Source organism: Oncorhynchus nerka, linkage group LG13 (genome assembly GCF_034236695.1).
Source record: "Oncorhynchus nerka isolate Pitt River linkage group LG13, Oner_Uvic_2.0, whole genome shotgun sequence".
In the NCBI taxonomy this organism is placed as follows: Eukaryota; Metazoa; Chordata; class Actinopteri; order Salmoniformes; family Salmonidae; genus Oncorhynchus; species Oncorhynchus nerka.
Genome location: NC_088408.1, coordinates 20214308 through 20229706, shown reverse-complemented (window position 1 = coordinate 20229706; position 15399 = coordinate 20214308). Strand labels below are relative to the sequence as shown.

At 53.9% G+C, this 15399-nt stretch overlaps 1 long non-coding RNA gene and 3 pseudogenes across 1 annotated transcript; all 4 read right to left on the bottom strand.

Annotated features, from left to right (window-relative positions):
• Nucleotides 1-694: 694 nt before the first annotated feature.
• Nucleotides 695-1474, bottom strand: LOC135574763 (mucin-1-like; annotated as a pseudogene).
• Nucleotides 1475-7631: 6157 nt separating this feature from the next.
• LOC135574589 (mucin-1-like) lies at nt 7632-8237 on the bottom strand (annotated as a pseudogene).
• A 2019-nt stretch (nt 8238-10256) lies between these two features.
• Nucleotides 10257-10755, bottom strand: LOC135574590 (mucin-1-like; annotated as a pseudogene).
• Nucleotides 10756-12727: 1972 nt separating this feature from the next.
• On the bottom strand, nt 12728-14556 carry LOC135574669 (uncharacterized). The gene is made up of 3 exons (XR_010465533.1): nt 14509-14556; nt 14301-14372; nt 12728-14202 (listed from the first exon to the last, which is right to left on the bottom strand). It is a non-coding gene; the product is annotated as an uncharacterized LOC135574669 (long non-coding RNA).
• Nucleotides 14557-15399: the final 843 nt, after the last annotated feature.

The window sequence follows — 15399 nt, the reverse complement described above, 5'->3', positions numbered from 1 at the left end:
TGGGACGACAGGTGGGACTACAGGTGGGACTACAGGTGGGACTCTAGGTGGGACTACAGGTGGGACTACAGGTGGGACTCTATGTGGGACTACAGGTGGGACTCTAGGTGGGACTACAGGTGGGACGACAGGTGGGACTCTATGTGGGACTACAGGTGGGACTCTATGTGGGACTACAGATGGGACTACAGGTGGGACTCTAGGTGGGACTACAGGTGGGACGACAGGTGGGACTACAGGTGGGACGACAGGTGGGACGACAGGTGGGACTCTATGTGGGACGACAGGTGGGACGACAGGTGGGACTCTATGTGGGACAGGTGGGACAGGTGGGGACAGGTGGGACTCTGGTGGGACTACAGGTGGGGTGGGACTACAGGTGGGACGACATGTGGGACTACAGGTGGGACGACAGGTGGGACGACAGGTGGACTCATGTGGGACTACAGGTGGGACTCAGGTGGGACTACAGGTGGGACTACAGGTGGGACTCTAGGTGGGACTACAGGTGGGACTACAGGTGGGACGACAGGTGGGACTCTATGTGGGACTACAGGTGGGACTCTATGGTGGGACTACAGGTGGGACGACAGGTGGGACTCAGGTGGGACTACAGGTGGGACTACAGGTGGGACTACAGGTGGGGACTACAGGTGGGACTCTAGGTGGGACTACAGGTGGGACGACAGGTGGGACTACAGGTGGGACTACAGGTGGGACTCTATGTGGGACTACAGGTGGGACTCTATGTGGGACTACAGGTGGGACGACAGGTGGGACTCTATGTGGGACTACAGGTGGGACTCTATGTGGGACTACAGGTGGGACTACAGGTGGGACTCTAGGTGGGACTACAGGTGGGACGACAGGTGGGAAGACAGGTGGGACGACAGGTGGGACTCTATGTGGGACTACAGGTGGGACTCTATGTGGGACTACAGGTGGGACGACAGGTGGGACTCTATGTGGGACTACAGGTGGGACTCTATGTGGGACTACAGGTGGGACTACAGGTGGGACTACAGGTGGGACTCTAGGTGGGACTACAGGTGGGACTCTAGGTGGGACTCTATGTGGGACTACAGGTGGGACTCTATGTGGGACTACAGGTGGGACTCTAGGTGGGACTACAGGTGGGACGACAGGTGGGACTCTATGTGGGACTACAGGTGGGACTCTATGTGGGACTACAGGTGGGACTCTAGGTGGGACTACAGGTGGGACTACAGGTGGGACTACAGGTGGGACTACAGGTGGGACGACAGGTGGGACTACAGGTGGGACTACAGGTGGGACGACAGGTGGGACTCTAGGTGGGACTACAGGTGGGACTATGGGACTACAGGTGGGACTACAGGTACAGGTGGACTCTAGGTGGGACTGGGACAGGTGGACTCTAGGTGGGACTGGGACTACAGGTGGGACTCAGGTGGGACAGGTGGACTGGACAGGTGGGACTACAGGTGGGACTCATGTGGGACTACAGGTGGGACTACAGGTGGGACTACAGGTGGACTACAGGTGGACTACAGGTGGGACGACAGGTGGGACTTGTGGGACTACAGGTGGGACTCTGTGGGACTACAGGTGGGACTGGGACTCTATGTGGGACTACAGGTGGGTGGGACTACAGGTGGGACGACAGGTGGGACTACAGGTGGGACTACAGGTGGGACTACAGGTGGGACTACAGGTGGGACTACAGGGTGGGACTACAGGTGGGACTAGGTGGGACTACAGGTGGGACGACAGGTGGGTGTGGGACTACAGGTGGGACTCTAGGGACTACAGGTGGGACGACAGGTGGGACTCTATGTGGGTGGGACTCAGGTGGGACTACAGGTGGGACTCTAGGTGGGACTACAGGTGGGACGACAGGTGGGACTCTATGTGGGACTACAGGTGGGACTCTATGTGGGACTACAGATGGGACTCTATGTGGGACTACAGATGGGACTACAGGTGGGACTCTAGGTGGGACTACAGATGGGACTACAGGTGGGACTCTAGGTGGGACTACAGGTGGGACTCTATGTGGGACTACAGATGGGACTACAGGTGGGACTCTAGGTGGGACTACAGGTGGGACTGGGACAGGTACAGGTGGGACTACAGGTGGGACTCAGGTGGGACTACAGGTGGGACTCTAGGTGGGACTACAGGTGGGACGACAGGTGGGACTCTATGTGGGACTACAGGTGGGACTCTATGTGGGACTACAGATGGGACTACAGGTGGGACTACAGGTGGGACTCTAGGTGGGACTACAGGTGGGACTCAGGTGGGACTACAGGTGGGACTACAGGTGGGACTAGGTACAGGGACTACAGGTGGGACTACAGGTGGGACGACAGGTGGGACTGGACTACAGGTGGGACTACAGGTGGGACTCTATGTGGGACTACAGGTGGGACTCTATGTGGGACTACAGGTGGGACTACAGGTGGGACTCTAGGTGGGACTACAGGTGGGACTACAGGTGGGACTCTATGTGGGACTACAGGTGGGACTCTAGGTGGGACTACAGGTGGGACGACAGGTGGGACTCTATGTGGGACTACAGGTGGGACTCTAGGTGGGACTACAGGTGGGACTACAGGTGGGACTCTAGGTGGGACTACAGGTGGGACTCTATGTGGGACTACAGGTGGGACTCTATGTGGGACTACAGATGGGACTACAGGTGGGACTCTAGGTGGGACTACAGGTGGGACGACAGGTGGGACGACAGGTGGGACTCTAGGTGGGACGACAGGTGGGACGACAGGTGGGACTCTATGTGGGACTACAGGTGGGACTCTATGTGGGACTACAGGTGGGACTACAGGTGGGACTACAGGTGGGACTACAGGTGGGACGACAGGTGGGACGACAGGTGGGAAGACAGGTGGGACGACAGGTGGGACTCTATGTGGGACGACAGGTGGGACTCAGGTGGGACTATGGATGGACTACAGGACTCTATGGGACTACAGGTGGACTCTATGTGGGACTACAGGTGGGACTCTATGTGGGACTACAGGTGGACTCTATGTGGGACTACAGGTGGGACTCTATGTGGGACTACATGGGACTACAGGTGGACTCGACAGGTGGGACTACAGGTGGGACTACAGGTGGGACTCTAGGTGGGACTACAGGTGGGACTCTACAGGTGGGACTACAGGTGGGACTACAGGTGGGACTCTGAGGTGGACTACAGGTGGGACTACAGGTGGGACTACAGGTGGGACTACAGGTGGGACTACAGGTGGTGGGACTACAGGTGGGACGACAGGTGGGACTACAGGTGGGACTCTAGGTGGGACTACAGGTGGGACTCTAGGTGGGACTACAGGTGGGACGACAGGTGGACTCTAGGTGGGACTACAGGTGGGACTCTATGTGGGACTACAGATGGGACTCAGGTGGGACTACAGGTGGGACTACAGGTGGACTCAGGTGGGACTACAGGTGGGACTACAGGTGGGACTCTAGGTGGGACTACAGGTGGGACTCAGGTGGGACTACAGGTGGGACGACAGGTGGGACTCTATGTGGGACTACAGGTGGGACTCTATGTGGGACTACAGATGGGACTACAGGTGGGACTACAGGTGGGACGACAGGTGGGACTCAGGTGGGACTACAGGTGGGACTCTATGTGGACTACAGATGGGACTACAGGTGGGACTACAGGTGTGGGACTACAGGTGGGACTACAGGTGGGACTCTAGGTGGGACTACAGGTGGGACTACAGGTGGACTCTATGTGGGACTACAGGTGGGACTCTATGTGGGACTACAGGTGGGACTACAGGTGGGACTCTAGGTGGGACTACAGGTGGGACTACAGGTGGGACTACAGATGGACTACAGGTGGGACTACAGGTGGGACAGGGACAGGTGGGACTCAGGTGGGACGACAGGTGGGACGACAGGTGGGACTACAGGTGGGACTACAGGTGGGACTATGTGGGACTACAGGTGGACTCTATGTGGGACTACAGGTGGACTCTAGGTGGGACTACAGGTGGGACGACAGGTGGGACTCTATGTGGGACTACAGGTGGGTGGGACTCTATGTGGGACTACAGGTGGGACAGGTGGGACTACAGGTGGGACGACAGGTGGGACGACATGTGGGACTACAGGTGGGACTCTATGTGGGACTACAGGTGGGACTACAGGTGGGACTCTAGGTGGGACTATGTGGGACAGGTGGGACTACAGGTGGGACTCTAGGTGGGACTACAGGTGGGACTCAGGTGGGACTACAGGTGGGACGACAGGTGGGACTCTATGTGGGACTACAGGTGGGTGGGACTACAGGTGGGACTACAGGTGGGGACAGGTGGGACTCAGGTGGGACTACAGGTGGGACTCAGGTGGGACTACAGGTGGACTCAGGTGGGACTACAGGTGGGAGGTGGGACTACAGGTGGGACGACAGGTGGGACTCAGGTACAGGGGACTCTATGTGGGACTACAGGTGGGACTCTATGTGGGACTACAGATGGGACTACAGGTGGGACTCTAGGTGGGACTACAGGTGGGACTACAGGTGGGACTCAGGTGGGACTACAGGTGGGACAGGTGGGACTCTATGTGGGACTACAGGTGGGACGACAGGTGGGACTACTGGATGGGACTACAGGTGGACTCTATGTGGGACTACAGGTGGGACTACAGGTGGGACTACACAGGTGGGACTACAGGTGGGACGACAGGTGGGACTCTATGTGGGACTACAGGTGGGACTCAGGTGGGACTACAGGTGGGACTACAGGTGGGACTACAGGTGGGACTACATGTGGGACTACAGGTGGGGACAGGTGGGACTCTATGTGGGACTACAGGTGGACTACAGGTGGGACAGGTGGGACTCATGTGGGACTACAGGACTACAGGTGGGACTCTACAGGTGGGACTACAGGTGGACTACAGGTGGGACGACAGGTGGGACTCTATGTGGGACTACAGGTGGACTCTATGTGGGACTACAGATGGGACTACAGGTGGGACTCTAGGTGGGACTACAGGTGGGACTACAGGTGGGACTCAGGTGGGACTACAGGTGGGACTACATGTGGGACTACAGGTGGGACTACAGGTGGGACTACAGGTGGGACTACAGGTGGGACTCAGGTGGGACTACAGGTGGGACTACAGGTGGGACGACAGGTGGGACTACAGGTGGGACTACAGGTGGGACTACAGGTGGGACTCAGGTGGGACTACAGGTGGGACTACAGGTGGGACTCAGGTGGGACTACAGGTGGGACTCAGGTGGGACTACAGGTGGGACGACAGGTGGGACTCTAGGTGGGACTACAGGTGGGACTCTAGGTGGGACTACAGGTGGGACGACAGGACTCAGGTGGGACTACAGGTGGGACTACAGGTGGGACTCAGGTGGGACTACAGGTGGGACGACAGGTGGGACTCACAGGTGGGACTACAGGTGGGACTACAGGTGGGACTCAGGTGGGACATGGGTGGGACTACAGGTGGGACTCTATGTGGGACTACAGGTGGGACTACAGGTGGGACTCTAGGTGGGACTACAGGTACAGGGGACGACAGGTGGGACTACAGGTGGGACGACAGGTGGGACTCTATGTGGGACTACAGGTGGGACAGGTGGACAGGTGGGACTCTATGTGGGACTACAGGTGGGACTCTAGGTGGGACTACAGGTGGGACGACAGGTGGGACTACAGGTGGGACGACAGGTGGGACTCTATGTGGGACTACAGGTGGGACTCAGGTGGGACTACAGGTGGGACTACAGGTGGGTGGGGACAGGTGGGACTACAGGTGGGACTACAGGTGGGACTACAGGTGGGACTCAGATGGGACTACAGGTGGGACTCAGGTGGGACTACAGGTGGGACTCAGGTGGAGGTGGGACTACAGGTGGGACGACAGGTGGGACTACAGGTGGGACAGGTGGGACTCAGGTGGGACTACAGGTGGGACTCTATGTGGGACTACAGATGGGACTACAGGTGGGACTCAGGTGGGACTACAGGTGGGACTCTAGGTGGGACTACAGGGGACTCTATGTGGGACTAGGTGGGACTACAGGTGGGACTCTAGGTGGGACTACAGGTGGGACGACAGGTGGGACTCTATGTGGGACGACAGGTGGGACGACAGGTGGGACTATGGATGGGACTACAGGTGGGACTCTATGTGGGACTACAGGTGGGACTACAGGTGGGACTACAGGTGGGACGACAGGTGGGACTCTATGTGGGACTACAGGTGGGACTACAGGTGGGACGACAGGTGGACTCTATGTGGGACTACAGGTGGGACGACAGGTGGACTCTGGATGGGACTACAGGTGGGACTACATGTGGGACTACAGGTGGGGACAGGTGGGACTCTATGTGGGACTACAGGTGGGACAGGACAGGTGGGACGACAGGTGGGACTACAGGTGGGACTACAGGTGGGACTCTATGTGGGACTACAGGTGGGACTCTAGGTGGGACTACACAGGTGGGACTCTATGTGGGACTACAGGTGGGACTCTATGTGGGACTACAGATGGGACTACAGGTGGGACTCAGGTGGGACGACAGGTGGGACTCTAGGTGGGACTACAGGTGGGACTCTATGTGGGACTACAGGTGGGACTCAGGTGGGACTACAGGTGGGACGACAGGTGGGACTCTAGGTGGGACTACAGGTGGGACAGGTGGGACTACAGGTGGACTACAGGTGGGACTCTATGTGGGACGACAGGTGGGACTCTAGGTGGGACTACAGGTGGGACTACAGGTGGGACTCTAGGTGGGACTACAGGTGGGACTCTATGTGGGACTACAGATGGGACTACAGGTGGGACTCAGGTGGGACTACAGGTGGGACTATGGATGGGACTACAGGTGGGACTCTATGTGGGACTACAGGTGGACTACAGGTGGGACTACAGGTGGGACTACAGGTGGGACGACAGGTGGGACTCTATGTGGGACTACAGGTGGGACTACAGGTGGGACTAGGTGGGGATGGTGGGACTACAGGTGGGACTATGGGTGGGACTACAGGTGGGACTCTATGTGGGACTACAGGTGGGACTCTATGTGGGACTACAGATGGGACTACAGGTGGGACTCTAGGTGGGACTACAGGTGGGACTACAGGTGGGACTCTAGGTGGGACTACAGGTGGGACGACAGGTGGGACTCTATGTGGGACTACAGGTGGGACTCTAGGTGGGTACAGGGGACGACAGGTGGGACTCAGGTGGGGACAGGTGGGACGACAGGTGGGACTCTATGTGGGACTACAGGTGGGACTCTATGTGGGACTACAGGTGGGACTACAGGTGGGACTACAGGTGGGACTACAGGTGGGACGACAGGTGGGACTCTATGTGGGACTACAGGTGGGACTCTATGTGGGACTACAGGTGGGACTCAGGTGGGACTACAGGTGGGACGACAGGTGGGACTCTATGTGGGACTACAGGTGGGACTCTATGTGGGACTACAGATGGGACGACAGGTGGGACTCTAGGTGGGACTACAGGTGGGACTCTATGTGGGACTACAGGTGGGACAGGTGGGACAGGTGGGACTACAGGTGGGACTACAGGTGGGACTACAGGTGGGACGACAGGTGGGACGACAGGTGGGACTCTATGTGGGACTACAGGTGGGACTACAGGTGGGACTACAGGTGGGACTACAGGTGGGACTCTATGTGGGACTACAGGTGGGACTCTATGTGGGACTACAGGTGGGACTACAGGTGGGACTCTAGGTGGGACTACAGGTGGGACGACAGGTGGGACTACAGGTGGGACGACAGGTGGGACTCTATGTGGGACTACAGGTGGGACGACAGGTGGGACGACAGGTGGGACTCTATGTGGGACTCTAGGTGGGACTACAGGTGGGACTCTAGGTGGGACTACAGGTGGGACGACAGGTGGGACTACAGGTGGGACTCTATGTGGGACTACAGGTGGGACTCTAGGTGGGACTACAGGTGGGACGACAGGTGGGACTCTATGTGGGACTACAGGTGGGACTCTATGTGGGACTACAGGTGGGACTCTATGTGGGACTACAGGTGGGACTCTAGGTGGGACAGGTGGGACGACAGGTGGGACTCTATGTGGGACTACAGGTGGGACTCTTTGTGGGACTACAGATGGGACGACAGGTGGGACTCTATGTGGGACTACAGGTGGGACGACAGGTGGGACTCTATGTGGGACTACAGGTGGGACTCTATGTGGGACTACAGATGGGACTACAGGTGGGACTCAGGTGGGACGACAGGTGGGACGACAGGTGGGACTCTATGTGGGACTACAGGTGGGACTCTAGGTGGGACTACAGGTGGGACTCTAGGTGGGACTACAGGTGGGACGACAGGTGGGACTCTATGTGGGACTACAGATGGGCCTACAGGTGGGACTCTAGGTGGGACTACAGGTGGGACGACAGGTGGGACTCTATGTGGGACGACAGGTGGGACGACAGGTGGGACTATGGATGGGACTACAGGTGGGACTATATGTGGGACTATATGTGGGACTACAGGTGGGACTCTATGTGGGACTACAGATGGGACTACAGGTGGGACTCTAGGTGGGACTACAGGTGGGACGACAGGTGGGACGACAGGTGGGACGACAGGTGGGACTCTATGTGGGACTACAGGTGGGACTCTATGTGGGACGACAGGTGGGACGACAGGTGGGACTCTATGTGGGACTCAGGTGGGGGGGTGGACAGGTGGGACTCTATGTGGGACGACAGGTGGGACTCAGGTGGGACTCAGGTGGGACTACAGGTGGGACTACAGGTGGGACGACAGGTGGGACGACAGGTGGGACGACAGGTGGGACTCTATGTGGGACTACAGGTGGGACTCTAGGTGGGACTACAGGTGGGACGACAGGTGGGACTCTATGTGGGACTACAGGTGGGACTCTATGTGGGACTACAGATGGGACTACAGGTGGGACTCTAGGTGGGACGACAGGTGGGACGACAGGTGGGACTCTATGTGGGACTACAGGTGGGACTCTTTGTGGGACTACAGATGGGACGACAGGTGGGACGGCAGGTGGGACGACAGGTGGGACTCTATGTGGGACTACAGGTGGGACTCTATGTGGGACTACAGGTGGGACGACAGGTGGGACTCTATGTGGGACTACAGGTGGGACTCTATGTGGGACTACAGATGGGGCTACAGGTGGGACTACAGATGGGACTACAGGTGGGACGACAGGTGGGACTCTATGTGGGACTACAGGTGGGACTCTATGTGGGACTACAGGTGGGACTCTAGGTGGGACTACAGGTGGGACGACAGGTGGGACTCTATGTGGGACTACAGGTGGGACTCTATGTGGGACTACAGATGGGACTACAGGTGGGACTCTAGGTGGGACTACAGGTGGGACGACAGGTGGGACTCTATGTGGGACTACAGGTGGGACTCTATGTGGGACTACAGATGGGACTACAGGTGGGACTCTAGGTGGGACTACAGGTGGGACGACAGGTGGGACTCTATGTGGGACGACAGGTGGGACGACAGGTGGGACTATGGATGGGACTACAGGTGGGACTATATGTGGGACTATATGTGGAACTACAGGTGGGACTCTATGTGGGACTACAGGTGGGACGACAGGTGGGACTACAGGTGGGACGACAGGTGGGACGACAGGTGGGACTCTATGTGGGACTACAGGTGGGACTCTATGTGGGACTACAGGTGGGACTACAGGTGGGACTCTAGGTGGGACTACAGGTGGGACGACAGGTGGGACTCAGGTGGGACTCTAGGTGGGACTACAGGTGGGACGACAGGTGGGACTCAGTGGGACTACAGGTGGGACTCTAGGTGGGACTACAGGTGGGACTACAGGTGGGACTCTAGGTGGGACTACACAGGTGGGACTCTAGGTGGGACTACAGGTGGGACTCGACAGGTGGGACTCTAGGTGGGACTACAGGTGGGACTCTAGGTGGGACTCAGGTGGGACTACAGGTGGGACTCTATGTGGGACTACAGGTGGGACTCTATGTGGGACTACAGATGGGACTACAGGTGGGACTCTAGGTGGGACTACAGGTGGGACGACAGGTGGGACTCTATGTGGGACTACAGGTGGGACTCTATGTGGGACTACAGATGGGACTACAGGTGGGACTCTAGGTGGGACTACAGGTGGGACGACAGGTGGGACGACAGGTGGGACTCTATGTGGGACGACAGGTGGGACGACAGGTGGGACTATGGATGGGACTACAGGTGGGACTCTATGTGGGACTACAGGTGGGACTCTATGTGGGACTACAGGTGGGACTCTATGTGGGACTACAGGTGGGACGACAGGTGGGACTCTATGTGGGACTACAGGTGGGACTCTAGGTGGGACTACAGGTGGGACTCTAGGTGGGACTACAGGTGGGACTCTAGGTGGGACTACAGGTGGGACTCTATGTGGGACTACAGGTGGGACTCTGTGGGACTACAGGTGGGACGACAGGTGGGACTATGGATGGGACTACAGGTGGGACAACAGGTGGGACTCTAGGTGGGACGACAGGTGGGACTATGGATGGGACTACAGGTGGGACTCTAGGTGGGACGACAGGTGGGACTATGGATGGGACTACAGGTGGGACTCTATGTGGGACTACAGGTGGGACTATGGATGGGACTACAGGTGGGACTCTAGGTGGGACTACAGGTGGGACTCTATGTGGGACTACAGGTGGGACTCTATGTGGGACTACAGATGGGACTACAGGTGGGACTACAGGTGGGACTCTATGTGGGACTACAGGTGGGACTCTATGTGGGACTACAGGTGGGACGACAGGTGGGACTACGGATGGGACTACAGGTGGGACTCTATGTGGGACGACAGGTGGGACGACAGGTGGGACTATGGATGGGACTACAGGTGGGACTATGGATGGGACTACAGGTGGGACTCTATGTGGGACTACAGATGGGACTCTATGTGGGACTACAGGTGGGACGACAGGTGGGACTATGGATGGGACTACAGGTGGGACTCTATGTGGGACTACAGGTGGGACTCTATGTGGGACTACAGGTGGGACGACAGGTGGGACTATGGATGGGACTACAGGTGGGACAACAGGTGGGACTATGGATGGGACTACAGGTGGGACTCTAGGTGGGACTACAGGTGGGACTCTATGTGGGACTACAGGTGGGACTCTATGTGGGACTACAGATGGGCCTACAGGTGGGACTCTAGGTGGGACGACAGGTGGGACGACAGGTGGGACTCTAGGTGGGACTACAGGTGGGACTCTAGGTGGGACTATGGATGGGACTACAGGTGGGACTCTAGGTGGGACTACAGGTGGGACTCTAGGTGGGGACTACAGGTGGGACTCTATGTGGGACTACAGGTGGGACTCTATGTGGGACTACAGGTGGGACTCTAGGTGGGACTACAGGTGGGACTCTAGGTGGGGACTACAGGTGGGACTACTGGTGGGACTACAGGTAAGACTACAGGTGGGGCAACAGGTGAGGCTCCGTTTGGAGCTCTAGGTGCGAATACCTGGTTATCTTGAGCCTGGTCCTTCCTGTCTCCATTCCTCTCTTCATATCATATCTGTCCTCCTCCTGTGTCCTCCATCCTTAATTATCATTGTAATCTCTCTCCTAACTCTTCTTCTACTTCATCAGTTGGTCCTTCTACCTCCTATCTGGCTCCTTCTCCCATTTCCTCATCCTACTCATGTTGGTCTCTCTCCTTGTCTCTCTGACTCGCCCTGGCTCTCTCTTTCAGCTGTGATCACACAGACGTCTGGCTGTGACATCACTCTGACTGTGACACTACAGAGGGAGGAAGTGGAGGTGTCAGTTGACTGACAATGAGGGAGCAGTGAAGACCTTCATTAATTTCCCCTTCATGGTCCCAGGTTAAATAAAACACTCCCATCTGTATGATGTGTGTACTGCAGACATAGTACATCTTCCATGTGCCGTCTGGATACATAGAAATGAGTACTGTTCCTGTAAAGTAAATGTTGGGTCAGGGCTGGTCCCTCTAATGGCTTCAGACTGGGTTGTGACATTTTGCCATACTGATGTCAAGACACTTGAAATGATGTTTTTCAGACAGTTCTGATGGAACTATTCTGATTCCTATCAGGACAACCATCAGTACTCATCAGCAGCCTAAGACTGGTAACGTCAAAACAGCCCCATACATATTTATAGGAACTATTGTCTAGAGAGACACGTCTTTTAGAGATTACAGTGGGGGAAAACTTTACAGACTTTTCACTCTATAACTTTACAGAGTGAGTTAGTAAATATGATGTGTACTGTTCTGTCATGCTGGACTCACCTCTGCTAATCTTGTGTGTTTTCTATTACTATCCAGGGAGGAAGTCCTCAACTGCAGGACCATCTTCCCCACCTTATTCTAGTATTGTTTAATATACTATTTCAGTTCTATGGTAGATTATATGACTGATACAGCATTGGGCCAAAGTCATATGTGTTGCCTTGGTCAACACACAGAGCATGTATTTCTACAGTGCCTTCAGAAATTATTCATACCCTTTGACCTTTTCCAAAGTTTGTTTTTTTACAGCCTGAAATCCAAATGGATTAAAAATAACTAATTATTCTCACAATACCTCATATTTTTAGATATTTTAGCAAACTCATTCACATACAATACCAGTCAGAAGTTTGGACACACCTACTCATTCAAGGGTTTTTCCTTATTTTGAATATTGTCTACATTGTAGAATAATAGTGAAGACATCAAAACTATAAAATACCACATATGGAATCATGTAGTAACCAAAACAATATTTTACATTTGAGATTCTTGCAAAGTAGCCACACTCTGGTCTTGTAGTAGAAGTTGTACACACTGGATAGTAGTGTGTAACATTGGGCAGTAATATTGTATATGTGCATATGCAGTATATTACTGTATAGCCTAGGCTATCAGAGTCAGCATGAATTTGAATCTGAAACATGCCCTTCTGACTCTCAGACTCTTCCACTTTTCCTGTCTCCCAACTCATTGGTCTACATCAATCAAAAATACAGTTGATATTTTGCTGTTATTTTGCTGATATCAGCAGTTGAAACATTAAGCTATCACACTCTCCGCCATTGTTTTGCTGAAGAACTGAGGGATGGGGCTGGAGAACCACTCTCATAGACAGAGCTATAGATGCAAGGACTGGCCATCCATGATATCAATATTATAGTTTAAACATTGTTTTGAGGCTATACATTGTGTTTGTATACATTTCATTTGTTTACAAACATTGGAGTAAAACAAGCATCTATTTTGGGTTCTGATGGGTTATGACAGTTTAACTAAACTCATGAGGCATTTCTACGTTTTATTTTCCTAAGAGTCAATGGGTGCATATCATTAATTAATATGTCTAGAAATGGATGTAACTAGTGCAGATTGTCCCTTTTAATTAATAGCACAAAAATCTCTATTCCTAGAACCAAATCAGGTCTGGAATCAGGGTGTGAATGAGAGAGTGTAGTCTTCATGTTGATGTCTTGTCTCCCTGAGGTTACTTGACAGTGGAGTAGAGGGAGCTGGGGTCAGCAGGGTTCTCTGTCTCTCCTTATGTCTTGTCTCCCTGAGGTTACTTGACAGTGGAGTAGAGGGAGCTGGGGTCAGCAGGGTTCTCTGTCTCTCCTTATGGCTTGTCTCCCTGAGGTTACTTGACAGTGGAGTAGAGGGAGCTGGGGTCAGCAGGGTTCTCTGTCTCTCCTTATGTCTCCCTGAGGTTACTTGACAGTGGAGTAGAGGGAGCTGGGGTCAGCAGGGTTCTCTGTCTCTCCGTATGTCTTGTCTCCCTGAGGTTACTTGACAGTGGAGTATAGGGAGCTGGGGTCAGCAGGGTTCTCTGTCTCTCCTTATGTCTTGTCTCCCTGAGGTTAGTTGACAGTGGAGTAGAGGGAGCTGGGGTCAGCAGGGTTCTCTGTCTCTCCTTATGTCTTGTCTCCCTGAGGTTACTTGACAGTGGAGTATAGGGAGCTGGGGTCAGCAGGGTTCTCTGTCTCTCCTTATTTCTTGTCTCCCTGAGGTTACTTGACAGTGGAGTAAAGGGAGCTGGGGTCAGCATGCTTCTCTGTCTCTCTCCCTCTGCCAGAATAGGGCATAACTGAGGCATACATCACTGCATCTTCACCTTGGGCCTACAGAGACAACACACACACAACAAAGTAAAGGCTTTAAACAGTGTGTATGAGGGAGAGTGATACCATCACAATATGTTCAGTATAGCTTATCTTACATCAACTCTCTCAGGGGGATTTTGATTGAAGTGGTCAATGGAGGCATAGGTGATTGTGTCAGCAGGTTGACTCTAAAAGGGTCAAAATTGTTATTGAAACATGAATAATTTAAACTGGACATTAGTCTGATTGCATGATAACAACTGGGTCAAATTATGTTTCATATTAATCATGTTTCAAACTCCATTAGAGTGTTGATGCACTAACCTGGTCCTCATTGGTTGGTGGAGTGGAGTGGTTAACTGCATTCAGACCCTTTATCAATTAATAACAAATGTAATAGATTAAAAACAATAGAATGATAGTGCAAACTCTTGTTGTATTATACTATTATTAAAGTCAAATAACTGTGTTAATTAAGTCACAGTTCACTCACAATGCTGTTATCAGTTGGCACTTGATTCTCTGACAAGAACAAATAAAAGAAATCAGAAGAATTTCAATGAAACAACTGTCTGTCTCCATGTATTACTGTGTAATTAATGCACTCCATTAAACTCAGAGACAAATGTAAGTCCTTACTGTCTCTCCTCCTGCGTACTATGATGACAACAGCAGTGACACACACCGCTGCTGCCACAGCCACTCCTACAGTCACCATGAGGAAGAGGTCCTGAGAGCCTGAGACGACCAGAGAGGGGGGAAGGGTCTGGTTAGTGGGGGACCTTACAGCAGCCCCCCCTCCTGATGGTGGAGAGAAACATCTACGTTTTAAAGTTCATTTCCTGCAATCATACACATTTTTCTGTGGGGTGGAGAGAAAACGTTGCCGTTTTAAAGGCCCAGTGCAGTCAAAAACATGATTTCCTGTGTTTTATATAATCTCAGCAAAAAAGAAACGTTCTCTCACTGTCAACTGTGTTTATTTTCAGCAAACTTAACATGTGTAAATATTTGTATGAACATAACAAGATTCAACAACAGACACAAACTGAACAAGTTCCACAGACGTGAACAACAGAAATGGATTAATGTGTCCCTGATCGAAGCGGGGGTCAAAATCAAAAGTAAGTGCATCTCCTCCTCATGGACAGCACCAGATTTGCCAGTTCATGCTGTGAGATGTTACCCTACTCTTCCACCAAGGCACCTGCAAGT